Here is a 10,136-nt window from a genome sequence, read left to right on the forward strand (position 1 = left end):
GCAGCACCACTGGGGACGGAGAGAGATGCTGGCTTTAGAAACAATGATGCAAGTGAGATCAGCGAATAAATGCGGTGTCAGAAACAGCAGAAATATGGGCTTGATTACACAGCACCCCCCCCCCCAACCAGCACACACACACACACACACACACACACACACGCCCACGCCTCAGAAAAAACCTTCAACACTAGACACTTTGGGGGAACCTGAGAAGACTGAAGCACCTTTAAAGTGATGTGTCTCCAGAATAAAGAGAACTGATGATAAGTCACAGTAAAGCAATGTACCCCCCCCCCCCCCCTTCAAAAAAGTCAAGGGGTTCCAATAGGGTACAAAAACATGTCGTTTTTTTTTTTTTGGGGGGGGGGGGGGGGGGGGTCATCTCACCTCTTTAAAATTCACACTGATGCAACAAAATTCACTGTTTTAATTATTCTTGCTGACATTCGCGTGGAGGGTTCCCAGTTGAGTGTGAAGCTGCTTAAGCATGCAAAACTGGACTGGACATGACTTTAGTGGCCAAACCTATTGGCACCCACTGGTGAGTTTGGACCCTTTTTGGGGGGGTGCCTAAGCACATCTGAATTTCATCATAGCACAGCACAGGTTACAGCTAAAAGCAACTCTATTACTAATGTCCAGATATATAAAGTGGCACTAAGACTTTTTAAAATTGCTTAAAGTACAATGGACTAGCTTTGTGTGGTTAAGATACTGACAAAAGCTATTATCTGCTTTGCAACAAATTGTTCTTTAACTCTGGAAAATTATGGTCAACATAATTGAGCCTTTGCCTCAGGTTTTATAACTGAAGTGCCCACCCCAAAACCAGTATAAGAACTGTGATTATTCATTCTGAGTCATTCTTAGACAGTACAATAAGTAGTGTCTTATTAGACTGCAGTTGAATTTAGGTTTGCAAAGGTAAAAAGGAGGAAAGGAAGGAAAAGGTTTGATCCTAGAATTGCCCCTGCTGACAGCTAAAGGTGGTTAGTTTACATCTGAATTTCCACTTTGTTTATTTTGGGGTTGTTGTTGTTGTTGTTTTTTAATTGTGGCTATACTGTGGCTTTAGTGTTTGGATGCCAGATTAATACAAAATATTATTACAAATTAGGATTATTACAAAATGAAATGTCTCAAGAACTGCTGGTACAGATATTCATGTTCCCAAATCTGTTGATTTCCTGATATTTTTTTTCCAGAACATAACTATCTTGGCACCGTGAGTTCTAATACTTTGGTTTATTGTCAAAATCCATCATTTTAATAACACAATCAGTCTCCGCTGTGGTAATGTTTGGTGCAGAGCAAATGCTCGCCTGCTCACACACTAAACGCTAAGATGGTGAACATTATCAGCTCAACATCAGCATGCTAGCACTGTCATTGTGAGCACATTAGAATTTGTGCTTAAAGCACCGCTGTGCCTCTGCCTACGCATTTCTGCAAAGGGAAATCTGAACATCAAAAAAATCTGTAGTTTGGGGGCCACACGTGTCAGAGACAGGTTCAAGGCGAGCTTTGCAAAGTGAACGCTGCTGTAACCCGGCGTTAGACAAAAGAATGTTTTCAGGAATTAATGGACTGCAACTGAGGAAGTAAAGTTATGAGTACGGGCTCCCGACGTGACGGAGCTACTCTTCTGAGTGAAGAACTTGTGATTGACGCTTTTAATTGATTGAAACGAGTCGGTGTTTCCCCTCGCTGCACTGATGTGGCCTTTAAATTCACACCGCGTCTCAAGGTGGAGTGGCAGGGAGAGGGAGAAAGGTCTGCCGGGGACATATTGATTATGGCCTCAGAGGATTAAAGTGTGGGGGGTGAAAACAAACAGGTTGATCATATGTGAACCTGACAATCACACAAACTGTGGGCTACCGTCAAATAAACACCCGAAATAGGACTGAAAGTGGGCTGTGATCACTATAACTTTTTTTTTTTTTTTTTAATACTTTCTCTTTATTGATTTTCAACTTATTTTACATACAGAACTAAAGAGGGCAGGGGGAACCAACACAGTCACACATGTTCGCATATTCCAAAATACACAACGCCTTGTTTTACTTACACATATTACATATTACACAGGTGCATGTTCCATTCAAACAAATTCGCAGCTGTCCCTCTGCATCACAGAGGTATCAGTTTCTAGCCTCTTGACATAATGATCCCATCGTTCCCAAAGTCTCTCTCCTTTCTCCTTCTGTAGCCGCAGTGAGAGGGTAATCAGTTCCATATGATGAATTGCGTTAATAATGTCTATGACCAGCTTCCGCGTGGGGGGGCTTGTCTGTAACCAACACCTAGTAATTGCCTTTTTGCATGCAACCATAATTATTTTCAGTAAGTATAAGTCTCTGTTATTTATATCCTCAGGGATATTCCCAAGGTACATGGTACTAAAGGAGAAGTCCAGTATTACTTCCAGCACATCCATCACCATTTGTTTAATCTCCTCCCAAAAGGTCTTCAGTTTAGGGCATGACCAGAAGACATGGAAGCAACCTGCAGCGACCTCCCCGCACTCCCTCCAGCATGAAGCGCCTGAACCACTTATTTTGGATTTCTGCTTTGGTGTGATGAAGAATCTAATTAAATTCTTCCATCCAAAATCTCGCCATGTTAAAGAATTTGTGGTAGACAACACATTCTTCCACATCCGCAACCAATCTTCCTCTGAGATAGTTATACCTGCTTCTTTTTCCCATCGATGACTGACATATCTTGTTGAGGTCTTTTTCATGGCTGTAAAACTTCTGTATATCTTGCCTATAGTACCTCTTATAATGTTCTCACCATAAGCATCCATAAATATTTGGATCACCCCACTAGCATCTGCGTCAAGCATTCTAATTTCCTTCCGGAAGAAGCTCCGAACCTGCAGGTAACGATAAAAATCTTCCCTGCCGATCTCGTAAATCTGACACATGTCCTCAAATTTGATCAGCTCCCCATGCTTAACTATCTTACAGATCGCAGTGATTCCATGCCTGGACCACTCCCTGAATTTATGGTCTAACAATGCTGGAAGGAAGCGTGGGAGATACGCTGGCCATCCCAGCAACCCTATTTCCCTATTAAGACCAAAAATTTTAATCACATCTGCCCATTTTTTCAGGGAAAAACTTACACATAAATTTTGCATCTGATATGCCTGTGGCAAACTCTCAAGAGACCCCAGAACAGACTGTATTGGGAAATCCATCAAGGAAAGCTCAATGTGCTTCCATTTTGCCTCAAACTTAGAGTTACACCAGCACACTAGAGGTCTGATCTGGGCTGCCAGATAGTAATCCTCAAAGCACGGTAGAGCCATGCCCCCCCGCTCACCAGGCAGCTGCATTGTTGCATATTTCACTCTCGGCCTTTTATTTCCCCATATGAATCTTGAGCAATGCATATCCCATTCCCTAAATTGTTTTGCTGGAACCTCAACTGGAAGTGCTGCAAACAAATATAGCAGCTTTGGGAGGATATTTATCTTTATCGCTCTAACTCTGCTGCCCAGATCGAGGGGGAGCAGGCCCCACCTCTCCAGATCTTCATATATCTTCTTGTTCACCCGATTATAATTAACTTCATATAACAATGCAGGGTCTTTTGTCAGCAGGATCCCCAAATACTCCATTTGAGATTGATGCCATCCGAATCTATATCTTGCTACCAATTGTCTTGAGGGGTTAAAGGAGAATGCCAAGATTTGAGTTTTTTGAATGTTCAGTCTATAACCAGACAGTCTGCCATATTCTTCCAGTATTTCCATAAGCAGAGGAATTCCCTCTTCCGGGTTTCCTAGCGCTACCAGCACATCGTCTGCATACAAGCAAATTTTATTTTCCACATTCCCCGTTGTAACCCCCTCCAATCGCGTATCTTCCCTGATACATTGAGCCAACGGCTCAATGAAAAGGTTAAAGAGCAATGGGCTCAACGGGCAGCCCTGCCTGCAGCCACGTCGTAGCGTTATCCGATTTGAGAGGCTTCCATTAACTTTGATCCTCGCTGTTGGAGACAAATAAATCATTCTTATACACTGAATAAACCTGTCACATAGCCCAAATCTCTTCAACACATGAAACAGAAATTCCCACCCGACTGTATCGTATGCCTTTTCCGCATCAAGCCCAATGAGAACTGTTCCAGTTTTCCCTTTAAGTATCCGGTCAATAATATGAATGGCCCTTCTGATATTATCGTGTGTTTGTCTGTTACCTATGAAGCCTGTTTGATCCTCCTCTATCAGCGTGGGCATCAATGTACTCAGCCTCCTAGCCAAAATCGCGGCAAATAGTTTATAGTCTATATTTAACACGCTAATAGGTCTATAACCTCTGGGGTCAGTTTTATCCTTCCCTGCTTTTGGTATGACAGAGATATACGCCTCCCGCCACGATGGTGGGAGCGCCCCCCCACTCAGAGAGTAATTAAAAGAGGCCTTTAGTAGCGGGATTAAGGGTCCCCTCATCTGCCTATACCACTCTGGTGGAAATCCATCACATCCTGGGGCTTTAAAAGTCTTGAGTTTTGAGATCCCAATGTTAATCTCTTCTGCTGATATTTCTCTGACGAGTTTTTCATTCTGCTGCTTACCTATAAACGGTAGATCTAGGCTGGATAAGAAATTCTGAATCTTATGCTCATCTGCTTTGTCCGGTTGTGTGTATAGCTCAGTGTAATATTCTTCAAATGCTCTCTGAATTTCTTCAAGTTTATTAGTTATCTTATTTGTTCTTAAATTTCGAACTTTATGAATAGTGTTCTCCTGTTGTTGCCTCCTGAGTCTCCATGATAATAGCCTAGCAGCTTTGGGTCCTGCCTCATACCACCGTTGTCTATTATATTTTAATTTTTTTTCAAGTTCCTCACTTAAAATTTTGTGGATCTCTTGTTTAACCAGCCTCATCTGCTCCAATACCTGGGGGCACCTTGTAACAGTGTGCAATTGTTCCAATTTTCCTAAATTTTCCTGCAAATCTGACAGCTTTTTTGCTCTGACCTTCTTTAGGACTGCACATTTTGCAATAATTTTACCCCTAAGGTATGCCTTAGCCGCATCCCATAAAATCGTAGGATTAACTGTTCCATTGTCATTGAGTTCTAAATATGTTTTTAACTCCTGTCCCATTTCTCTTTTAAACAAGTCATTATTTAACAGACCTGTGTTAAGCCTCCATAAGGTGTTTTTGGGGCTAGCTTTAAACCCAATCTTCATAGTTAGTCCCGAATGATCAGATAAATCTCTTTGTCCTATTATACAATCCTTCACTCTGTGGAGATCTTTACTAAAAGTAAAGAAATAATCAATCCTCGAGTACATATCATGTCTCGCTGAATAAAATGTAAATTTGCGTTCATGTTTGTGTAAATATCTCCATATATCTATAAGCCCCAACTCAGACAACATTGTTTTTACTTGTTTCTCTAATTTAGTTCCCCTCCGGTCTCGGTTAGTTGTATCCCATTTTGGATGGAGAAGTAAATTAAAATCTCCTGCACATATACATGTACCAACACTTTCTGCGGCGATAAGACTGAATATCTCCTTAAAGAACCCTGTACTACTACCAGGGGGTGCATATATATTACACAGCGTGACGTCTTCCTGTTCCATCTTCCCTTTCACCAACACAAATCTTCCCTCTTTATCTTTATGTTCTCCAGTAAACTCAAAACCAACCTTGTTCGGTATCAGAATGGCCACTCCTCTTTTTTTGCCAGATCTATGTGAGGCATAATAGATATTTTTGAATCCCATTCTCTTCCACTTCTCATGTTCTTCCTTTGAGAGATGCGTTTCTTGTAGAAATGCAATATCAATTTTTTCCCTTTTTAGCTTTGAAACTATCTTACTCCTCTTAATGGGATTCTTTATACCATTTACATTCAAAGACAATACCTTATAATACTGCATATGTTCTATATATTTCCAACTTATTTTCCTGCACCAACATGCCAATACTCCCAGCCCTCAGAACACATAATAAACACACATGAACAAAGACAGAACTTGTCTTAACCAAATAAACCAGGTCTTCCATAAGAGAGGTTTTTTCTCTCCTCTCAGTCTGGGGGAAATGCCACAGTGTGGGGCCCCTCTCGTTTCCTATTTTAAAAGAAAAAGGGAAACTAAAAAACAAAAACAAAAAACACGTGAGTCACCTGCATCGGCCCCTCACCACTCTATGATCAAAGGGATATCGACGTGCCATATTCCATCACGGCCAGGGGAGGAGGCCATCCAACCATATATCCCCCTGTATTGATCAGCAGCCCGGCGCACCTGTTGTTCCGTTGGTCTTATGATCATCTTAACAGCGAAACGGGGCGGGTGGGGCGCAGGTGTTACTCCTCCGTACCGACGTCCTCCGTGCGCTGGAAAACCTTCAGCTTTTCCCGTACGCTCCCGCGTAGATCAGCTGTATCCCCGGCGCGTCGCGGCCCAACCACGCTCGTCGGTAGGATACTGCTGATCATCTCCGCCGTAACGCCTTTGGGCTTTCTTGTGGCCACCGGTCCCACCGTGTATCCGCGTCTTCTTAGATCCGCCGCAGCTTCCTCCGCGTTATTGTATAGGACCATTCCCGAGTCAAAATGAACCCGCATTTTAGCAAGCGGGGTCTGGAACCGGATGGCGTTTTCTTTAAGTACTTTTTTAACCGGGCCATACTCTTTTCTCTTCATTTGTATGTTTTCGGCATAGTCGTGATCAAAGAAAATCCGTTTCTCCTTTATATATACAGGCTTCTTCCATGCAGCGCGTAGGATTTGTTCTTTAATATTGAACTTTAAGAAGCGCACCACCGTTGATCGAGGGGGCGCCCCCGGCGGCGGCTGCACTCCCAGCGCCCGGTGAGCTCTCTCTATCCCCAGGCTCTTCTCGCTGCCCAAGTCCACACCGTCCCCCAACTCCGATATCATCATGCTTTCCACATACCTTAGCATGGAGGTGCCTTCTATGTTCTCAGGGATGCCATATATCCGTATGTTATTACGGCGTGAGCGCCCCTCCAAATCCGTAACCTTCTCTTGGAGCTGCCTCTGGTTATCCAGCAGCTGAACAATGGCATCCCTCACTCCAATGTCCCATTTCTCCTTCCCTACCATGTTTCTTTCCATTTCTTCCAGACGTTTCCCCACCTCCTCGATCCTGCTTGTGGCGGCGGTAACCTGTTGATTTATCTCGTGTGTTAACTCGCTCATTTGGGCTTTCATGTCCTCTTTCAAACTTGTTCTCACGAGCGATAGCTCCTTCTTCATCTCTGCCTTAAGGTCTTGCATGCCCTCCGCCACTACTTCACTCACCACTTGTCTGAGGGGGCCTAGCGCTGATGTTGCGGCCTCCGCCGCCATCTTCTCGCCCTCTTGCTCGGAGCGTGTTTCATATGTCTTACTCTCAAGTCGCGTTTCTAAGCTTCGGCCTGGGGCTCGTCCCTTCTTATTTTTATCTCCGCTCATTATTCTTAAAGGGGAAGTCGCTTTTAATGAATTATATTCTTGAATTGCGGATTATTTTAGCTATCGATGCAGGAGCTCCTGTTTATGCTGCTACTCTCGCCACCATGACACCGGAAGTCCCCGTGATCACTATAACTTGAGAACAAAAGTCAATCACTGAAGAAAGAAAAGACTGAAGATTGATAATGTGGCACCCTGTTATTGTCTCTTCAGTCAGGCAGCTAAACGGTTCCTCATTTATGCCCATTGGAAAACATTCAACAACTATTAAGAGCATTTACTGATCAGAAAAATGCTGCAGTGTGAGCTCCAGGAGTGTTTGATAGTAGGCAGCATGCTGATGTTCCAACTCATTTGTACTTAATTCTCATTACTACTCGATATTCAGCACTCACATGCCAAACCACACCCGTTTTGAACTAGGCCTTCATTTTAGTCAGCTAGTATAAACACCTGCCAGATCATGTGGCTGTTTCGGCACAGTCTCTACCACCCTACTTTGCCATATTGGCACATAAAAATACACAGAGACTCGTGTTTCATGGTTTCGGCAATATGACAAATGTACTTTTGAAGACAGGATGATCAGTACTGATGGAAGTATTTGCTATTTAAACACAGAATAATTGGAAAACAGTGGGTAGTGCTGTGGTGGTTAGCACGCCTCACAGTAAAATGATCCTGAGTTTAAATCCATCACCTGGCTGGGGCCTTTCTGCGTGGAGTTTGCACGCTCTCACTGTGTCTGTGTGGGTTCCCTCCGAGTACTTCAGCTTTGTGGGAAGAAGGTTAATTGGTGATTAGGTTAGGTTAACTGGTGATTCTAAATTGGCCATTGGTGTAAATGTGAGCATGAATAGTAGCCTGTTAGCCCTGCGACAGACTGGCAACCTGTCCACGGTGTACCCTGCATCTTTCCCAGTGACAGCTGGGATAGGCCTGAATTGGATAAGCAGATGGATGGAAAGCCAATTGGAAAGTCATGCACAGTGGCACTAATAGTTCTTAAATAACAGTAATCAGTTTTTTGGATTTCTGAGTTGCTGGGTGCTCTGAGAGTTCAGGTTTTCACGAGCTACTGATTCATAGTTTATTCTCTAAAAATTAAAGTTTCAGATTCCTTTTACGATATCCAGCAGTCCCAAGCTCAAAGATGTTCAGCCTGCTTTGAGAGAAAAACAGATAATCTTCATATCTGAGAAGTTGAAAACAGCTTCACAGCTGCTTTTTGTTTAAAAAGATGGCTATAGCGCTTTCTTTTAACTTTCATCCTTATATCTAAAATACAATCTTTAGGTTCCTTTTGAACAATGATTGTTTTAAACCAAAGCCTGCTGTATCCTAATTAAAGATAATTGTTGTAACTGATTTTCTATACTTAGGTAATTAGTCACTGGAATTATCTAGTGACACTGCCATTGTTCATCAATGGATTGGGTCTGTATGGGGCCTCACTGTGTGTATTGTGTGGCTTTTTTTTCTCTTTAACGATCACCAGCGAGTGTGAAAAATCTGTGAGGCATGCAGCATCATCACCCCATGCATAACCAGAAGACTGCCTCTACTTGTGAAATGTCTGTGCTACAATTCGACTCCCTCTTCAGCGGGAGGAACAACAGTAGTCAGAGACTGGAGGTTTTGTTTCCAGTTGAAAAAGTGCATTTTTCAGCTTGTTGAAAAGCAGGAGAAGAGCTTTCCAGCTTCATCTATCGATAATAGATTTGTTGGACCGATACTGAGACATCTATTGATAGATTGCACTGAGGATACGCTCCGAGAGAGAGAACCTGTGGTTGACTGACTTCTTGTATTGTGCACTCACCCTGCGTCGCTGACAGTAAGAGGTGAATCCCTAATATGTCTTCTTGGGGCAGGGTCCCAATTTGTCGGATGCGTGATTAAAACAATCCAGTTTACGGCAAACACAATTTTAGAACTATAACGTATAAAGCTGTACACTGACATTTTATTCTCTCTGCTTTCTGTGATGCATACTTTCTGGAAACAGAGTTTGTCCATCTGGGACAAATTGCCCTAAATATATTTGATGTGTGGTCCCAGACTCTGTCTGGCACCCCATACTACTTGAATATGATGTATAGTAATAACGTCAGGTTCACTATTGATTTAGGTTGATGCTGGCCTTGGTTTTGGGCTGGCGTCCAAACATTCGGGCAGGGCTACCAATCTAAATGACTTAAACTTGGCATGCAGGAGCTGCACTAAGATAGCTCTTCAAGTAGAGTATATATATTTTTTGGCTTCTTCATAGAATATGCAGCCTGTAATAAAGGTTATGCAGCAAGCAAATGGCATCATTTTAGAGGAGTAATATCATGACTGTGAATTATCTCATCAATTACCGGATTGGACGAGCTCCAGAAAATAAATGTTATAATTTTGATGATCCCATTATTTTTGAATGAAGCACCATTGTCAAGTTGCAATTTAATATGTCTATAGTACACTGGCTTATGACTCTTCACAAACAGATTCTGCTTATGAAAATGTAGCATATGTAAGTGAGAGACGTTTTTGGTGCAGGAAGCTTCCTGGTTTCTGTTTGCAGTCCACTTGTAGTCTGGAAACAGAACGCTATTGACGAATCACGTTTGAGCATGGTTTAAGGAGATCGGAAAGAAAGCGACTGGACTTCTTTAAGTTTCGTGAAGACG

Source organism: Astatotilapia calliptera, chromosome 7 (genome assembly GCF_900246225.1).
Source record: "Astatotilapia calliptera chromosome 7, fAstCal1.2, whole genome shotgun sequence".
In the NCBI taxonomy this organism is placed as follows: Eukaryota; Metazoa; Chordata; class Actinopteri; order Cichliformes; family Cichlidae; genus Astatotilapia; species Astatotilapia calliptera.